Source organism: Canis lupus, chromosome 7, assembly GCF_048164855.1.
Source record: "Canis lupus baileyi chromosome 7, mCanLup2.hap1, whole genome shotgun sequence".
Classification (NCBI taxonomy): Eukaryota; Metazoa; Chordata; class Mammalia; order Carnivora; family Canidae; genus Canis; species Canis lupus.
Genome location: NC_132844.1, coordinates 10,606,057 through 10,626,512, shown reverse-complemented (window position 1 = coordinate 10,626,512; position 20,456 = coordinate 10,606,057). Strand labels below are relative to the sequence as shown.

Below are 20,456 nucleotides of genomic sequence, written 5' to 3'. Positions count from 1 at the left end.
TCCCACATTGGGCTCCCTGCATGGAGCCTACTTCTCCCTCTGCCTATGTCTCTGCCTCTCTTTCTCAGTGTCTTTCATGAATAAATAAATAAAATCTAAAATAAAATAATAAAATAAAAATAAAAATCTGTGTGTACTCGGAAATAATGTTCATTGTTTTCGATACAAGCTATTATACACATATGGAAACATATATTTAATCAAGCTTTTAATGAGTTATTTAAATCTCCAATTCTTTCTCTCTTCAACTTTTCTGGCTGTGTTTCTATGTTTCTCGAGTATACTAAACCTTCTATGTGGGTTGATTTGTCAGTTTCTCTTTGTTGATCTTTATGTCTTTCAATCTTCTGTGGTTAGGAGCCTTGAACTGGGAGATTAAGAAATGAATTAAGAGCTTATAAACCAATGGGAGAGACTGATGGGTACAATTAGAACAACAAAACCCAAGGCCTAATACAAGTGACATAAGAGAAAGAAACAAAATGCTAAGTGGTATAGGTCTGACAATAAATGGGACCATTTCCTTTTTTTGAATCATCTCTAGTTTTTTAATAGGTCTGAGGAATGTGAACACTCTTCTTTTCAATCTATGAAATATCTCCAGGGGAGGTTGTGGAGAGAGGATTTTTACCTCCCTTGCTTTGTTTCTTCTCCTCCCATCCCCAACTAGCTCTACCTCTTCCTGTTCAAAAGCTTCCTGCATCCCTTTAACTTCCCTCAGATCAACTTCTTTTTTCCCTATTAACCATTTTCTTTTCTTTTAAATTAATTTCCTTTTTTTTTTTCTGTCTCCCTCCATTGATCATAAAATGAAACTTTAGGATTCTTGTTTATTTATTGAATAATACTTTTTTGTTATTAAAAACAACATTCATTCAAGCACACATAAATTGAAGAAAAAAATGTGTCAGATATAACCTTTTGAGACAATCATTACAATTTTTTTTTATATTTATATGTCTACAATTGTCCCCTATCCCTTGGTAAAGCAATTAAAACTTTTTTTAAAAATTCTTTTTTACAAACCCACATTCCTATTCCACTCATTTTTAATGGGCAGGACAATTTACAATGTTACCTCCTTTTGCTGAAAGATTCCATGAAATAAGTATGGTTTTTGAGCTTTTGTTCTAAGTGTAGAATAGTTAAAGGAGAGTATACGTGGCTAATTTTTTTTTTTTTCGTGGCTAATTTTTTTTTCAAGGATTAAAAAAAAAAAAAATTTCCCCAATGACAAGGGAAGATTGCATCTGGTAAAGCAACTGGTCTGACTGGTGCAAGACCAGGCTGCTAAAATGCAATGCTTAAATATCACAGAGCCATGATACAAAAGAAGGTTATCACTAAAATGTAAAATAGCATATTAAATTCAAATAGTATGATCATCTCCAAGGTTGCCTTGTCTTTGTAGTAGCATGGCTATGATGGATGCTTTGTTAAAGCTATAAATAACTTTGGCATTTATAGCTTTATCAAAGAGTAATTATGATATAAAGAAAAATGAATATATCTGCCTCTAGAATTTCTGTACTGTTCTTATAATTTTCAGGTTATTTGGGGCATACATGCACATTCACACACATACACACTGTCATTTTTCCCCCACTATCAAGAGATGACATGAAAAGACTATAGTCAGACATCAAGTAACCTCTGCAAGGCTGCTTGAGGGGTAGTTTGTGTTGCATTGTGTGCAGTTTTCAGTCAAGGTGATTTCTATGGTAACCCCTATTTGCATTCTTTCAAATGGTGGTAAAATCTGACATATCCCATTAAATATTGATAGCAGTGTTTCATCCACTCTTAAAGTAATTTGGGAATTCTTCATTTAATCTACTGACTGCGACCATTCTCCTGCAGTATCAAGGCATCAAGCTTTTTACTGTTAAAATGTTAATTAGATTTTTATAACCATTTTTATAGTTCTGCTCTTCATCTCAATTGCTACAAACATATTTATTTACAATTCCATAATGTTCTCATTAATATGCTATGGAAATCTGCCATAGTCCATGGAAGTTAGCTTAATAACAAGCTGCAGAAATATATCCTTAAAGACATCTGCGAAGCATCTGTAGAATTGTAATGATGCAAAATAACTTTTCAGCAAATGAGATAATAAGCAGATGATACTTAAGGTCAGCATTGTTTATGACCATAGCCTGTCTGCTAGTATGACTATTTTCATGCTTTTAATACCACCAACACCACTACCCACCAATAGTTATCTGCTAAATCTCATGCTTATTAAAAGTGATACACATATAGCCCAGAATATCTTGATGTCTAAAGTAATGTACACAATCATAGCATTTATTTATAAACCTTTTCTTCCAAGATACATCAAGGAGCCTTAGCCATATCCCACTCATCCTTGAGCTACCAGCTTAAACATTTATTTCTCACTTCACAGAAAACACAGATGCTAAAAACCTAAATGACTTGCATATATCCATAGAACAGATAGGAAATGACAATGGAATTTCAAATTACATCAGAACGAATGTCCAACTAAATGTAACCTGTAGTTCTTCTACGAGTTCCTAGTGGCAATGGCCCAAAATTTGTAGTAAAAAGGTTATTTGTGTTACCTTGGGCAAATCACCTAATTTATCAGAATCTCACTATTTTTTTATTTATAAAAGTAACCATCTCAGTGTTCGGTATCCTCAAAGCCTAGAATAAAATCACTGTAGGGAAGATTAAACATCACCTAGCTGAATGAATGATAACTGAATGGATACATATGGTGCTTTTGCAAACTTTAAAGCATTATGTGTCGAGATTACTACTCTACAAGAGTCTGCCTCTTTGCAGAAAAATGCCCAGTATAGATATATGCATAATGTGTTAGTTTTCTATTGCTGATTCACAAACTATCCCAAACTTAGTGGCTTAAAGAACACAAATATATTATCATATATCTCTGTAGGTTAGAAGTTCAACATGGGTCTCATTAGGCTGTAATAAAGGTTTTAGCCCAGGGCTATACTCTTTTTTGGAGACACTAGACTGGCTTCTAGAGGCCACTCACATTCCTTGGCTCATTGCCTCCTTCGCTCATGTTCAAAACCAGGAATGTTACACATTTTCATGATAAAACACTCAAGAAACTAGGAATAGAAGAAAATTGCCTTTCTATTATAAAGGCCACATGAAAAAAAGCCCACAACAAATATCATATTCAATGGTGAAAAACTGAAAGCTTTTCCACGAAGATCAGAAACAAGGCATGGAAAAAAAAAAAAGAAAGAAAGAAACAAGGTATGGATATCCACTTGCACCATTTCATTTAACACAGGACTGAAAGTTTGGCCAGGCAAGAAAAAATAAAAGGCATCCAAATTGGAAAGGAAGAAGTAAAATTATTTTGGTTCACATATGACATAATGTGTGAAAAATCCCCCACACAAAATAAACCTTAAGAACCAATAAACAAGTTGACTAAAGTTGCAGGATATAAAAATCAGCTGCATTTCTATGCCCTAAGAAAACTATCCAAAAAGAAAATTAAGAAAACAATACCATTTACAACAGCATCAAAAGGATAAAATAATCAGAAATAAACAACCAAACAGGCAAAAAAGTCTGACATTGAAAAACACAGGGCCCCTGAGCGGCTTAGTCGGTTAAGCATTCACTCTGGATTTCAGCTCAGGTCATGATCTCAGGGTCCTCAGAGGAGCCCCATGTCAGGCTGCACTCAGTGAGGAGTCTGCTTGGGATTCTTTCTTTCCTCTCCCTCTGCCCTCCACCCCACCACTATTGCGCACTTGTTCTCTCTCAGAATAAATACTTAAATTACATCTTTTTTAAAAAAGATAAGACAAATGCAAAGCATTGCTGAAATAAATCAAAGAAGACAAATAAAATAAATGGGAAAGATATCCTTGTTCAAGGATTGGAAAACTTAATGTTAAACTGTCTATACTACCCAAAGCAATCTACAGGTGCTATGCAAACTCTCAAAATCTCAGCTGTTTTTTGTTTTGTTTTGTTTTTTGCAGGAATAGAAGAAAAACCATTCTAAAATTCATCTGGAATCTCAAAGGACCCTGAAAAAACCAAAGTAATTTTGAGGAAAAAAAAAAACAAGACAAAACTGGATGCCTCACACTCCCTAACTTCAAAGATATTACTAAGCTACTATCTCAGACTGTCCAGGGTGCTATAACAAAATACCAGACCGAGTAGTTTAAATAATAGAAATTTAGGGATCCCTGGGTGGCGCAGCGGTTTGGCGCCTGCCTTTGGCCCAGGGTGCGATCCTGGAGACCCGGGATCGAATCCCACATCGGGCTCCCGGTGCATGGAGCCTGCTTCTCCCTCTGCCTATGTCTCTGCCTCTCTCTCTCTCTCTCTCTGTGACTATCATAAATAAAAAAATTTAAAAAAATAATAGAAATTTATATCTCAGAGTTTTGGATGTTGTGAAGCCCTGGAATCCAGCCAATTCAGTTCCTGGTGAGAGCTCCCTTTGTGGTTTGCAGATGGCAGCTATCTCCCTGCATGGTCACATGACCTCTTTTCTTTGTGCATTTGTGGAGAGTAAAAGCTCTGGAGTCTCCTCTCCTTATAAGAGCACTACTGCTGGTTTGAAACCTCAGGAGATTCCCAGGTGAAATCTGAAACTTGTTCCCACACATGGAGAACAAGGAGCCAAAGAAAAATGCAGAGCACTCCAAATTGGTAGGTGGCAGGTTTACCAGGCAAGGGAACTTACTCATGAGGCTTGTCTTGAGTGGCCAAATAAATAATAGATTTCCACATCTACCCACTAGAATCTTAAAAGGTTGTATAGAGGCCTCAACTGGGTAGAGCCACCTACCATCCAGATGGTCTCAACTACACTTTACTCTCTCAGAGCTGTGTCCTTCCACAGTGGAAATGGTTAAGTAGAGCTTACATTCTAAGGAGAGGGGAGAGGGTCTGGATCTTTTGATTGCTTGGGTCCAGCTCAGAGGTCAACTGGACAACACATCCTCTCGATGACCTCCTCCAATACTCTACACCCCCCCACACACACCTCATGATGGGCTCCTGCAATCTTACATGCCTGAGCAGTCTGCAAAGGATTTCTCTATCATGGAGGGGGCTCATTTGGCAGCTAACTTGCTACACTGGAGTCAGATACCACAGCAACAATCTAGGCACATGTAAAAGAAAACAAATTAAGGTAATGATCATATAATATAATATAATATAATATAATATAATATAATAAATATAATATAATTAATATAATAATTTTTTCCACCTAGAGTTCCATAATCCAAACCATTGATTTACTAGAGATTCTAGGCTGGAAGTTGGATCACTTGGGGGCATTCATTTATGCCTCATATGATTTAATAAAGATGATATATTATGAGACTCAGTAGATTTGAACATACAATCTTCTGTTTGTTTTTTTTTTGTTTTTTTTTTTAAATTTTTATTTATTTATTATAGTCACACAGAGAGAGAGAGAGAGAGGCGGAGACGTAGGCAGAGGGAGAAGCAGGCTCCATGCACCAGGAGCCCGATATGGGATTCGATCCTGGGTCTCCAGGATCGCGCCCTGGGCCAAAGGCAGGCGCTAAACCGCTGCACCACACAGGGATCCCACAACCTTCTGTTTGAATAATGGGATGCAGTGGGATGACCTGCAGTAGGACTTGTTTCCCATGACTTTAATACCTTTATTGTACTGGGTGCCTCGGCAGAGGTTCCCAGTGTGACAGTTGGGGCAACAGGTCCTCCTGGTTAATCATTCAAATGTATTAAAGCCTGGACAGTACTGTAGTCCACCTGGCCAAGGTGGTTTTACTTCACAACATCCAAACAGGTCCCTCCTTGCAAAGTAGCAATAATGTCCAAGGCCATCCTATTAGAAGACAGTTTTTCTCATTGGCGACATTTCAGTGTTCAGTAAAGATAGTTTTGTTGCTATCATTGAAGGGTTTCTGGGTGAATTTTAGTAAGGGCTTTTATGTGTGCTATAGGTCTGGTTTCTGGATCAGTACTGGTAATATCAGATGAACTAAGAATATTAGTCCTAGCCTATTCTTCCTTAACGTACTGCTTCAGGGCTTTCCAATCCCTCCCTGGAGCGGTGGTGATACGCACCGGAGCAGTCCTGGCAAGCTAGAGAGGGTCAGCTACCCATATACACAACAGTTAGATCGATTCCTTTGTCAAGCATATGACGGAGCCACTGTAGAAAGGTATTTCTATCAGGTGCCTATCCTGCGACAGAACACCACAACAGCAGAAGTCTAACAACAAAAAGACAAATATTTAGCAGGGACTTCTATGAAAAGGTGGCCCCCTTTTAGAAGAATTACACTTGTGGCCTCACCCTTAGTTGTTAACGTGGCTGCAGCTTTAGAAGTTTGACCTGGTTGTGCATACCACACAGGTTGGCAGGGGAGAGGCAGTACTCTAAAGTGTGAGGCAATGGGCTGGGTGGCGGAAGCATATGCCAGACCCGGACTCCCAACTGCCCCCCTCCCTTTCAATGTTGCGTGTTTCATTCTATGTATAGTGTATTTCCATGGGTCTGGTTTGTAGCAAGACAAAAGGATCTTACTGGGGATTGAATGGTTCCCCCCTCACTCATCCCAATGGGACATCCCACAGCAAATTCCAGGACATAATGCCTTTTCCGGGAATTGTGGGGCTTGGTGTTCTCAGCAGCATAGCATATTGATACACAGTGAGAGTCAGGACAGTGGCTGTTTCCCATGACTTTCATACCTTTATTGTATTGGGTGCCTCAGCCACAGGTTCCCAGTGTGACATTTGGGGCAACAGGTCCTCCTGGTTAATCATTCAAATGTATTAAAGCCTAGAACAGTACTGTAGTCCACCTGGCCAAGGTGCTTTTACTTTTTCATGATTTATTCTGCTGCTCTAATATTCCATTCTTCCTTTTTACCAACCTTACTGCTTGCAGGTTGTGGGGAGGATGGAACCTCTCTATTCAATGTTATGTTCTTTTGCCCACTCTTGCACATCATGACCTTTGACCTACCTGACCAAGGTATCCACATGTGGTATGAAGCTTCTCTAATTCCTCAGTGGGGCTAGCCTGGTTTGTGTGGTTACATGGGAGAGCTTGGCTTAGGCCAAATGCAGTGTCCACACAAACCAAGGAATATGTGGAACCCTCACTGGGAAGGAGGGAGCCAATATAATCTATGCCAATCCCTCACTGGTTGGGACTTCTGATGGGTAGCCTACACTGCTTTGGCAGTTGCCCTGGATATTGTTTAGAACACAAAGGACATATTGTTACTGCATTAACCAAAGCATTGTATTTCAAGGGCAATCCAACATTTTTGGCAATACATTATTCCACTGGAGGGCTACAGTGGCCATCCTTTCTTGTTTCTCTCTCTCTCTCTCTCTCTCTCTCTCTCTCTCTCTCTCTCTCTTTCTCTTTTTTAGAGGGGGGAGAGGCAGAGAAAGAGGGAGAGGGAGAATCTTAAGCAGGTTCCATGCCCAGAGCAGAGCCCAACTTGGGGCTCAATTTCACTACTCTGAGATCATGATCTGAGCTGAAATCAAGAGTTGGAAGCTAAGCTTCCAACTGAGCCACCCAGGTGCCCAGTGGCCACTCTTTTTATGCACCCAACCTGATGTACCTACTGAAGGGTCAGTTGCTAGAGCTCACACAAGTGAGTTGGGGCATCAGCTTCCTGATTGCCAGAGGGTATCAACACCTTATGAAATAGGAAACAGTAAGGACTGCCTCAGGTTGACCCCACAAGGGCTTGTTCACGATCCTTCACCCTTCAGCTTCCTATTGTCCAAGCCAGAGGGTTAATCTCTCTAGAAAAGCCTCAACTATCAGTCCAAAAGGTTAATAGTAGCATTCACGAGTGATCATCAGCCAAACTGCTTTAAGTTCAGCCCATGGAAGACTTCTGTTTCTATCTAGATAATGTCAGTTTGGGACTGAATGGCAACTATAGTCCATGCAGGTAAGCTGTCTCAAGTAGATTCATCTGAATACCAGGCCTCAGAGGGAATTTCACCACACACACACTCCATTTCTATAGGCTGCAGAGACAACACAGGACAGGTGGTGGCATTTGGAGGACCTACATACTCTTACAGGGTCTAGTAGCACCCACCTTCCTTGAGACAGTGGGCTGGCAGACTGGGTTCTCCTCTGCTGCAAATCGGTATGCAGATTAGTTAAAGTGGGAGTCTAAGCCATGGCAGAGGTGGGTCAATAGAACATATTCTCAGCCCCTTCCCCTGATAGGAAGAAAGGTTCTTAGGATGATATGCTATTGCTTCATAAGAGGCTCTACCTGGAGGTATATACCTGTGTATACTGCTAGAAGCTGTTGCTCTACAGGGGTTTCTGCCCCCTTCCAGAGCTGGGACCAAATCCCAAGGGCACTCTTTTTGTTTCTCTTTTTTGACTCTGCCATAGAGCCCAATCCATGCTTTCCAGAATCACAGACACATCTAACTCAAATGGGAGCCCTGCTTGAGAGATGCCCAGAGCTTTAGTCTGCTTCACTAGTATTTCTTCCCTTTTTTTGTTCCCTAGAATTTTTGCCTTTTGCTCTGATTCCCCAGTCCCACATGTGCCCTTTCTTTACCGGTGGTATAAGGGAAGGGTGTACCGTACCAGGTGGGGAATAAACGTCCTCCAAAACTTCAAAATCCATACAAAGACTTGCACCTTTTTCACATTCTTGGGGGTTGGATAGGCTTGCACCTTATCAATCATAGCTTCTGGAACACTGTGCATCAAACCCAATCAAAATGTCCCTTTATGGTGGGGACTGGGCCTTGAATTTTCTGTGGATTCATTGTTTATCCTCTCTTTTATATATGTTCTGGTCAAGTCTGCAGAGTGTTCTGCAGCAAAAGCAAGTCTTCACATGTTAACATTATATCAATGTAATACCCCATTTTACTAATGTGGGAAAGGAGAACAGGGGCAGATCTTGGGCTACCGTCCTGTGGCATATTGTGGGGCTGTGCAAGTAGTCTGGGGGAAACATTTGAAAAGTCTACTGTTATCCTTCCCATGAGGAGGCAAATTGATCTTCTAGCTAAGCAATCAAGGGAATACTTAAAAAACAAAAAAAGGTTTTGTTAAGTCCAATACATCATACTATATTTCTAGGACCATGGCCAAGGTATTTTAAGCGGATAGCAATGTTGGTAACAGCCACACGGATGGAGGCACTACCTTATTCAATTTTTGGCAGTTCACGGTCATCTGCCATGAGCCATCTGACTTTTTTATCAGCCATACCAGGCTGTTGAAAGTACCATGGGCAGAATGTACAATACTCAGTATAGATCTTGGATAGTCTCTTCCCCCCCAGGAAAATTATATTGTCTGACACTTACCATTCATAGGCTTACTGGCTCCCACTTGGCATTTCCTTTCAGCACTTGATTACTCTAATCTGAACGTGGAAAGCACCAGCAGAGGTTGACAGATTTCGATCCTGTGGGATATCAGTGTTCAATATACTTTCTAGTATTGGAAAAATAAAAACCTCATATTCTGGCAGGAGAGAACACTCAATTTGTAGTGTCAAAGGGACCTTCATGACCCTAATCATTTGCCCTTTGTAACCATGGATGGTGCTGATGGGTTAAGAAAACCTCAAGCTCCAGTATCAACTCAAGCTATCATCTTTTCTTTATTTCTGGGGGGATCAATGAATAGTGAGTTCAACATGAGGCTTCCAGTCACCTCCAGTGGTCCTCACATAGAAGCAATCTTGGCCTGCATCCTACACCCAGGGCATGAGAGACACCTGCCCTGAATAGGACTATATCCTTGAGGCCCTTTATGGAGCAGAAGGGGAATCAAGGATGGTAAAAGCCAGTGGGGCAGCTCTGAACTGTTGTTCAAGTTTTAAGGCTTTCCATACACCTACCAACATAGTACTGGGTTGCTGGTCTATCTTTTCAGGTGGGATCCTGGCAGCAACGAGGTCAAACCACATTTGCTTCCAGGTTACTTTTATCAGACCCTTTACAGCTGATTGGAATATTCTCTTGGCTTTTTGAGGTCCCTCTCTTTCTTGGGTCTTTCCCATAGCTTGTATCTATTCCTGGGATTCTCAGTTTCGCCTAGATCTGCAATGAAGTACCTAAAATCATAATGTCTTGTTCCACAATTGGGCTCAGCATGGATATCAGAATCTCATACCAGGTGACAGGGGTGGACTAGAGTATCTTAGTTTTCATTTTTGCAGTGAATATGGTCCTGACAGGACCTTCAAAGACAAAGGTGTAAGTGGCCTACCTCATTTCCAATTCCCTAAGAATTTATTGTAGTTCTTTTGTAGATTTCCAGGGTCCTACTTTTCCAAGGATATCCTGATCATTCAGCCAAATGTCCCTTCAGGCTGGGATAATACAATCTATAAAGAAGTGAGTACCCTGAACCATCCCTACCCCTCCCACCCTGAGTACCAGGCAGGCACTGCCAGACAGCAGTGTATGTGGTGATGTTTCTCATTTTCTCTGCCTCCTGCCCTCTGAGAGAAATGCCATTGCTGTCCTTTCCACCCCCTATCCTCAGCCTGAATCCCATAACCACAATAACCATGCTTGGGTACTTTCCCTGGTCTTTTAGTGGAACTTGGTAGCTATATCAATAAGCTCAGCGGCAGTGTATTCTCTCTTCATGAATGTTTCCTGAATTGGGGGCTGCCCTGCTGGCTGGGGTTATTGTTGCTATGCTTTTGCTTTCCTTTGTGTCAGGGGTCAGATGACACTGGGTGTTTCTTCCGTTTCTTCACTGATTACCACAGCATCCTCTTCCTTGTCCTCATTTTCCCATAGATTCTACATTTTAGTGTCTCTACCAGGAATTATCACAGTACTCAGACCTCAATCTGTGCCAGTCTGGGCCCTCCTAGCTTGGCAAAATAGCATGCTCAAGTCTGCAACTTGTAACCTACTCAGATAACCTTATCTGCCAGCCCAGAATCTGGCAATCACACATTCTTCTCTAAGATCAGCCCTTCCTCCAGCTTTCTAACGTGAGCTTCAGCCTCACAGCCTTTAGGATGACCACTATAAAAAATGAATAACTAACAAATGTCGACAAGGATAAGGAGAAATTGGAACCCTCAGGAACTATTGCTGGGAATGTAAAATGGTGCCACAGCTATGGAAAACAGTATGGAAGTTCCTCAAACAATTAAAAATACAATTACTATATGACCCAACAGTCTCACTTTGGAGTATTAAAGAATTGAAAATAGTATCTTGAAGAGATATTAGCACTCCCATATTCACTGCAGCATTATACACATGGTCAAGAGATGTAAGCAATCTAAATGTCCATCGATGGGTGAATGAATAAAGAAAATGTGGTATATACACGCAATGGAATATTATTTAGCCTTGGAAAATAGAGAAATCCTGTCATGTGCTGCAATATGATTGAACCTTGAGGACATTATGCTAAATTAAATAAACTAGCCACACACACACACACACACACACACACAAACACTGCATGATTCCATTTATATGAGGGATCTAAAGCAGTGACACTCAGAAATAGAAAACAGAATGGTAGTAACCAAGGAAAGAAGGGAAAAGGAGGATGCTCCATGGATAAAAAGTTTTAGTTTTGCAAACTGAAATATTCCAGAGACTGTTATATATAATTAACAGGTGCTGTACTGTACACTTAAAAATGGTCGATAGTAAATTTTATGTCTTCCACCACTGTTTCTTGTAAAGCTACATTGTATTCTCTCTGACTATGCTATAGTCTCATTTGATTCTGACTTTACTCTCTCTTCCACTTCCAAGGACTCTTGTGATCACATGGGTCCCATCCAGATAACCCAAGATAATCTCCTTGTTTTTAGGTCAGCTAATTAGCAGTTTGAATTCCACTGACAACCATAATTTCCCTCTGCTATACAACCAAAAACATTCATAGCTTCTAGGGATAACGACATGGACATTTTTGGAGAACCATTGTTCTGCCTACCACAGACACCTTTCTGGAAGTATCAGATTAGCTTTACCTGAACTCTAACTCAAAGACAATCCCTTTTGATGATATGGCTCCACTTATTTATTTCTTCTGAATAAGAAAACATTCAAAAAATTTAAAATGCAGTACTTCTATCTGTTACCTTTTCTCAAGTACTAATTTAAAATAAAAAAGATGAGGGGCACCTGGGTGGCTCAGTGGTTGAGCATCTGCCTTTGGCTCAGGGCATGATGCAGGGTTCTGGTATCAAGTCTCGCATCAGGCTCCCTGCAGGGACCCTGCTTGTCCCTCTGCCTATGTCTTTTCCTCTCTCGCTGTGTCTCTCATGAATAAATAAACAAAATCTTAAAAAAAAAAAGAAATATTTTTAGATGTTCCATTGCTTAATACAATTTGTATTTGTTACACATGAGTATGTATTAGTATATGTGTTTTATTTTTAATCTATTTCACCCAAATATGGATATAATAAAATCACTGACAAAGAAAAAACAATAGTTTTTCTTTTCTTTTTATTTTATTTAATTTATTTATTTATGAGAGGCAGAGAGGCAGAGATACAGGCAGAGGGAGAAGCAGGCTCCATGCAGAGAGCCTGATGCGGGACTCAATCCGGAGTCTCCAGGATCAGGCCCTGGGCCAAAGGCGACGCTAAACCACTGAGCCACCCAGGCTGCCCCAATAGTTTTTCATTTCTATGTTTTCAATACCTTGTTCTTTTCTCAATAAACAAACCCAAGCATAGGAAAGATTCCCAGGTAAGCCCACCTAACCAAAAGTGGACCTTATTCCCACCATCATCTCTTCCTCACTACTCAAGTCATACCATTCTAAACTTTCATTGCCCAATGCTGTAACTACTAGCCACATGTGACTATTTAAATTTAAATTTATCAAAATTTAATACCATTAAAGATCAAGTTTCTCGATCACACTAGCAACATTTCAAAAATTCAATACCCACATGTGACTCCTCGGCTACTCTGTTGGACAGCTCAGACATAGAATATTTTCATCATCTCAGGAAATTTTGTCGGTGTAAAGTAGAAAGCATATGGTACATATTATACAGAAAACACATACATAAACACTATGCAAATTCATACTAATTGCTTTATATAATTAGCTTTAGTTCTTTGGTTCTCTCATTTTTATTTGCCATATTTCTCATGTTTAAATAGCACACGATATATATTTGTTCAACTCATTTCAGGACTCTATGACTATGAACAGAAACAGGGATTAAGTCAAATTGTTGAGCTAGGACAAATCAGTTTGCAGCATTTCTTTTGTTTCTTTGAAAGCTGAGGGCACCTGGTGGCTCAGTCGGATAAGCGTCTGCCTTTGCTCAGATCATGATCCCGGAGCCCAGGAATTGAGCCCCACATTGGGCTCCCTGCTTGGTGGGGAGTCTGCTCCTTCTCTCTCTCTCCCCTGCTTGTGTGCTCTCTCACTCTCTCTTGCTCTCTCTCTCTCAAATAAATAAATAAAATCTAAAAACAAAAAGCTGAAAGGTAAAAGTATCTAGGCATGATGATAATAGGACATGAGGATAACTGAGGAAGTTTTCAATACTTTCCTCCTTCACAAGAATTTTAAGGTACTCAACATAACTACATCACCCACCAGGCTTTGAGAGACAATTTGACCTATTAAAAGGCAGGGAAATCTTGACCCTCCAGAATAGAGCCGAAAGAACAAGATAGAGATTAGGAACCTTGGAATCCTGCAGTCTGAATTGAAGTTGCTAAAAGTAGGTTAGCAAGTCACATATCCTCTTAGGAGCTCCGCATAATACCGGAAATAAGACAATTTTCTCTTCTACTGCTCGGGACCCATCATTACCTATTGCTGCCTCAACTCAAGGGGATCATACTTACATGTTAAGGACTCTGTGATGGAGTTATGGGGTAATGCTCCCTATTTTCATGTTCTGTTTTGAATTTCTTCATTCTTCCATCTTAATGGAAGACTGAATTTCCAGCTATATATGTTTGATTTTCCCAGTTTTATTAGAATATTTAAGGGCAAACTCCATACTCTGCCCGTTAAGCTTAATCAGTATTTCTTTTATCAAGAGATATTGGTTTATTTCGGTTTCTTTTTACAAAGGTTTCTGAATATTCTCCTGGTGCTTGGCTGTCATCATTGGAAAGAAGTGAAAGAATGGTGATTATGCCAAGAGAAATAAAATAGCATTACTTAAATAATTCACCTTTATGTCATGTAACCACACTAGCACAAAAGGAGACACAGAGAACAAAGACCCTTATGACACTTTCACTAGTTGGTGAGAATTTAATCTCAGATTTCCATAAAAGCCTTTTATCTACTCCCACCTCCACCTTTTTCCCCCAACTGACCCAGTTTAATGCTACGCAATCAGGTTAACTCAGCAGGAGATACAGAAGGTAGAAAAACAGATTACTATTCCTTCAAATGGAGAGAGAAAGCCAGGAATCTAAAAGCTAAAGTTGAAAATTTGAAAAATTATTTTAAAGACGGGGGGAAAAAAGGAATATTAGAAACAAATAAAGGTCAGAACATCCATTTTTCTTTTTGTATCAAGGAAGAAAACATTTCTGTTATTTTTTTTGTGGTATTTACATACACAATACCTGAATTAATTTTGAGCTATCCATGCTGCACTAATAATAGCTAACATAAATTAAGAGTTTACTATTTGTTGGCACTATACTCAGCATTTTAAATGGATTAAGAGACCAAATCCTCACAAAATCCCTTATCCTCACCCTCCCTTGTATAAGTTAGAAAACTGAGTTTAAGCAATATGCCCACAGCTAGAAGAGTTAGGATACCATTCCTGGCTATTCAATTTCTGAACCCTTTAATAGCTTTACTATATACTTTTTCATACTACCACAAACCATTGTTTTCAAAGAATGATCCCTAGACCATGCCTATCAGAATTACTTAGAACTGCTGTTAAAAATAATTTCCTGATAGCCACTGCAGGCCAAGCAAATCAGAATCCATGGGATGGGACCCAGAAATCAGCATTTTTATAAACTCTCCAGGCGTTTTCAAAATACTTGTAAATACATATTTAAACTTTACTATACCTAAGTGACAGTATATAGTAGACCTCAAAAGCTTAGGCACTGAAGCCAGAATTCACAGGTTCAAATCTCTATTCTGCCACTCACTAGTTTGATTTGAACAAGCTACTTAGTCTCTTTTGGCTCAGTTTCCACAGATGCATTATTCAATGGATTTAATGGGCATCTGCCTGGTTATGGTTCTAGTACTGTTAAGTGAATTCATTTTCCACATAGGGAAGGCCAAAAAATTAATGATGTAAAAAGGATCGATAACACTAAAATAATTAATGTTACATTTTGGATATTTTGCATTTGAGTGTAATTTTGATATTCTATTAAATCAGGCAAAATAAACAATAACCAAGACATCTTGGTGCCATATCTTGAAAAACTTGATTTTGAGTATACGAGGAAATGATCTGGTTTCTTCACATTGATTCTCTCCAAAATACATTTCTTCCCCTGCCTTACCACCCAGTTATGTCTTATAAACCACAATAGGCTCGTATATTCTCATTCTTATACTGACACGCTTTTACTCTATCTCATTTCTGCTACAAAACTTCTGGGGAGATTGAGATGAAAGGTGGAGGTACAGGATGGAGGAGAGAGACAGATAAGAATTCAAAAGAAATATTTGGGTAGCAAATTATTTCAATGTATACAAAGAATATGAGTTTAAAGAGTCTATTAAACCAACACTTATCTCAAATAGGTTTTAGCTTTAATAAAATAGAAGGTAAGATTTGCTACAAAATACAGATAATCAGCCTGGAGATAGGGTGGAGTTCTGACTGTCAAATAACTGAATCAGATCCTTTTTAGTACTAGAAAACTCAGTCTGTTTCATGCCCTGAATCTTAAAGGTTGGGGTGAGAAGGTGGAGAGTAATGAAGATATTCAGGGCTTGAAAAATGTTTACTGTATAATGCCAGATGAGTGTTTTCTTCAAATAACTTTTATCCTTGAACCCAAATTTGGTAAGTTCACAAAAGAGACATCTGGATACCTTAAAGAAGCTTCAGATTATCCAAAAATACTGCATAAGTCTTCAATTGAGCTGCTCATTTCATAATAATTAAAAGAAAATGGCAAAGTTTTCGGAGAATAGTAGGCTAAGCAATGAGCTCCACTTCTGCATCTACTAAATGAATCACCTCAAAGCAGAGCCTTGCAGAAGGCTTAACTCAAATTCCTGCTTTATCAGAATGATGTGTCATTACTAAAATGTTAAGCTTCACAACAACAGGAATCTCCTCTATTTTATTTATTCCTATACTTCTTGTTTCCAGATCAGTGGCTGGTGCAGACCACTGGCTGGCTGATAATTGTTAAATCGCTTATTAAATTGCTGAATTAATACTATCGGTCATCGCCTTTTACAGTTGTTCTTAGACGTCAAAGTTGTTAACTCTTTAGGTGTCAGTATAGATAAACAACATCTTCTCCCTTAACTACCTTCCTACCTGCAAAGTTATAAGGGAAATTAGAAATTATTAAGGTTTGAGTAGCATGGGTGGCTCAGTTCATGTTCTCAGGGTTATGATTGAGCCCTGCTTCGGGCTCCATGCTGGCATGGAGCCTGCTTAAGATTCTCTGTCTCTCCCTCTCCCTCTGGCCCTCCCTGCCCCTCTCTCAAAAACAAAAACAAAAAAGGGAAAGAAATTATTTTGATTGACTTCAGTAACTTTCTCCAAAGAAGACATAAAAATAGCCAACAGGTGTATGAAAAGGTCATCAGCATCACTCAACATCAGGGAAATGAAAAACAAAACCACAATGAAATATCATTGGATACCTATTAGGACAGCCACTATCAAACAAACAAATGAACAAAAACAAACAAAAAATAACAAGTATTGTTGAGGATGTGGAGAAAGGGAACCCTGACACACACTGATTCAAATGTAAGTTGGTGCAGCCATTATGGAAAACAGAATAGAGGTTCCTCAGAAGTTAAAAATAGAACTACTGTGATGCCTGAATGGCTCAGCGGTTGAGTGTCTGCCTTCAGTTCAGGGTATGATCCTGGGGTTCCGGGATCGAGTCCCTCATCGGGCTTTCTGTGGGGAGCCTACTTCTCCCTCTGCCTCCTTCTGTGTCTCTCATGAATAAATAAATAAATAATCTTTCTTAAAAAATCAAACTACCAAAAAAAAAAAAATCAAACTACCATATGATCCAGCAATTTCACTTCTAGGTATTACTCAAAAGATACAATCAGGATCTCCAAGAAATGTTTTCATTTCCATGTCCCCCAGCATTATTCACAATAGCCAAGATATGGAAACAATCTAAATGTCCACTGACAAATGAATGGATATATAACATGTAGTATATACATATTATAATGGAATACTATTCGGCCTTAAGAAGAAAATCCTCCCATCTGTGACAATATGGATGGATCTGAAGGACATTATAGCAAAGAAAGAAAGACAAACACTGTATGGTTTCACTTGGATGTGGAATCTAAAGTAGTGAAAGTCATAGAAGCAGAGTAGAGTAATAGTTGCCAGAGGTTGCAGGGAAAATGAGGAAATGGAGAGGTGATGGCCAAAGGTACAAAGTTTCAGTTAAGCAAGATAAATAAGTTCTAGAGATTTACTAGAGAGCATAGTGCCTATAGCTAATAAAACAATATTATATTCTTAAGGTTTTCCAGAAGGGTAGATCTTATGTTAAGTATTCTTACCATACACATTATCATATTAAAGATGGCAAGAAGGAAACTTTGGGAGCTGATGGATTTGTCTATGGTCTTGAGGGTGGTGATGGTTTCTTAGGTGTAGGCTTATCCCCAAACTCATCGAGTTGTATAATGAAATATATACAACATTTATGGGTCAGTCATACTTCAAGAATATGACTTTGAAAAAAACTTTTAATTAGTTCAGTGACAAGTGAACATCCAAATCTGTAGTTCAATATGCTAAATAAGTAACTTGAAATTTTTCAAAAAAAGAAAAAGAAATACCATCTGTATGTCTTCTTTGGGAAAAATGTCTGTTTAGGTCCTCTGCTTGACTCTACCAGATTATTTGTTTTTTTTTTTTTTAATGTTATGTTGTATATCTAAAGAAGATATGTTGCGTATTATCCCCTCATTGGATATATCATTTGCAAAAATCTTCTCCCATTCAGTAGACGGCATTTTGTTGGTGGTTTCCTTTGCTATGCAAAAGCTTTTTATCTTGGTGTGATCCCAATAGTTTCTTTTTGCTTTTGTGTCTCTTGCCTGAGGAGACATATCCATAAATATAGGTCATGTCCAAGAAATTGCTGTTTATGTTTCCTTTTAGGAGTTTTATGGTTCCAGGTCTCACATTTAGGTCTTTAATCCATCTTGAGTTCATTTTTGTGTAATAAAGTGGCCCAGTTTCATTCTTTTGCATGTAGCTGTCCAGTTTTCTGAAACCATTTATTGAAGAGACTGTATTTTCTCCATTGTATATTCTTGTTTCCTTCCTCATATATTTTTTTAAAGTCTCCTTAAGGACTGACCACTTTTATTCATATCCATACAAAACACAGTCTTAAGGAGGTCAGCATTTAAAAATGACATGGTCAAGTAAATGAAATCAAAGAAAGCTGGAAAGTTCCAAGGCCCAATAATTATATTTCAGGTAATGGAACCAGGTAGAAAAGAAATCAGCACATGTTCATCCAGCACAGATCTTCCAGAAAACTTGCCCGGATCCTCCAAACTGAGAGCACTATGAGTACCCTCATCAAAGAGGAGTAAATAACCAACTGTTGCCTGACTATCTAATAGTCAGGGACATGGGTTTAGTTCTAGACTTTCTATCTTGTTTCATTGATCTGTGTCTATTTTTGTTCAAGTTCCATACTCAAAACATTACTAATCATCAGGGAAACGCAAATAAAACCCACAAAGAGGTATCACCTCACACCTGTCAGAATGGCTAATATAAAAAAGAGAAGCAATAACAAGTATTGGTGAGTATGCAGAGAAAAGGGAACACTTGCACACTGTTGGTGAGAATGCAAATTGATGCAACCACTGTGGAAAACAGTATGAAGGTTCCTCAAAAATTAAAAATAGAAATACCATAAGATCCAGTAATTCTACTACTGTGGTGTATTCACTGAAAGAAAATGAAAACACTAATTCAAAATGATATATGCATCCCTATGTTTACTGCAGCATTATTCAATAGCCAAGATATGGAACTAACCCAGATGAATCAAGAAAAAAAGAGATGAATGGATATAGAAGATAGATATAGGAATATCACCCAGCCGTAAAAAAAAGAATGAGATCTTGCCATTTGCAAGAACATGGGTGGACCTAGACAGTATTATGCTAAGTGAAATAAAGTCAGACAGAGAAAGATAAAATATATATATATAATTTCACTTACACATGGAATCTATAAACAACAAAGCCAACAAATAAAAACAAACACTTATAAGTACAGAGAACAAACTGGTGGGGAACAAACTTGAAGGGAGGGGAGTGGTGGGTGGATGAAACAGATCAAGGGCATTAAGAGACACAAACCTCCAGTTATAAAATAAGTAAGTCACAAAGTTGAGAAGTGTCACGTAGGAAACATAGTCAGCAATATTGTAATGACATTGTATGGTGACAATCGGTGATTATACTTGTGGTGAGCATTGAGCAATGTATAGTGATTGTCAACTCACTATGTTGTGCACCTGAAACTCACATAACACTGCATGTCAATTATATTTCAATAATTATTTTAAGTTGTAGCTTTGAAATCATGGGGGAGGAGAAATAGTTTGGAATCCTGTTTCCTTTGGGGATGATAGATTGATTGCTCTCACTAATGGTCTTGTTGGCCATCAATAAGCACTCAAAGTTTCTCTCTGAGCTATGCCACTGAAACAAAAAAAGGCGTAAGTGGAGTAACTAAGGATGGAATGCTACTTCTTTTAACCCAATTTGCCCACCCTAATTTTTTCTCAGCCCTTAGCTAATTTTTGACTCCTTTGTGGGACCCAGGAAAAATCCCCTACCCCTGGACAAGCAGAGCAGGACTAACTGCATTTTGTGCTACCCCCGCCATCTCCTGTAAAACCCCCCACACGACCTGCCTGTTGTTTAAGGCACTCCCTCACCCTAGTCTAGCTATTAAGCACACCCTTATCAGAAAGTAGCACACATAGGAATGCGGGACCTCTGACCTTTAACCGCCAAGGAATGAAAACCCCTCTTTTGCCCACCAAACCTGTGCGCCAGTTCTAACCAGAATAATAGGCTAGTTCAAATGGTCACTATAAGGTGAATCGTAATTCAATTGGCCACCTGCATGTGGACCAACATGACTGTGCAACTTTCTGCGTATGTTACAATCTCATTGGCCACTGGCCCCTATAACACTGCTGTGCTTCTTAGTCTTGGGGTCCAAGTCCCT

The 20,456-nt window shown here is 39.0% G+C and overlaps 1 long non-coding RNA gene across 15 annotated transcripts in view; it reads right to left on the bottom strand.

Moving 5' to 3' along the window:
- The window catches only part of LOC140636580 (uncharacterized), a 456,565-nt gene that overhangs the window by 227,528 nt on the left and 208,581 nt on the right, over window positions 1-20,456 (bottom strand). For 9 of the 15 annotated variants that reach the window (XR_012033782.1, XR_012033777.1, XR_012033785.1 and 6 more), the window contains one exon: window positions 9,364-9,464. The exons of 2 other annotated variants lie outside the window; for them this stretch is intronic. This is a non-coding gene — a long non-coding RNA (uncharacterized lncRNA). Of the gene's footprint in view, window positions 1-211; window positions 368-4,761; window positions 5,147-9,363; window positions 9,465-20,456 lie in introns of those variants that run through there. 4 more of the 15 variants (XR_012033788.1, XR_012033786.1, XR_012033787.1 and 1 more) reach the window with 2 other exon arrangements.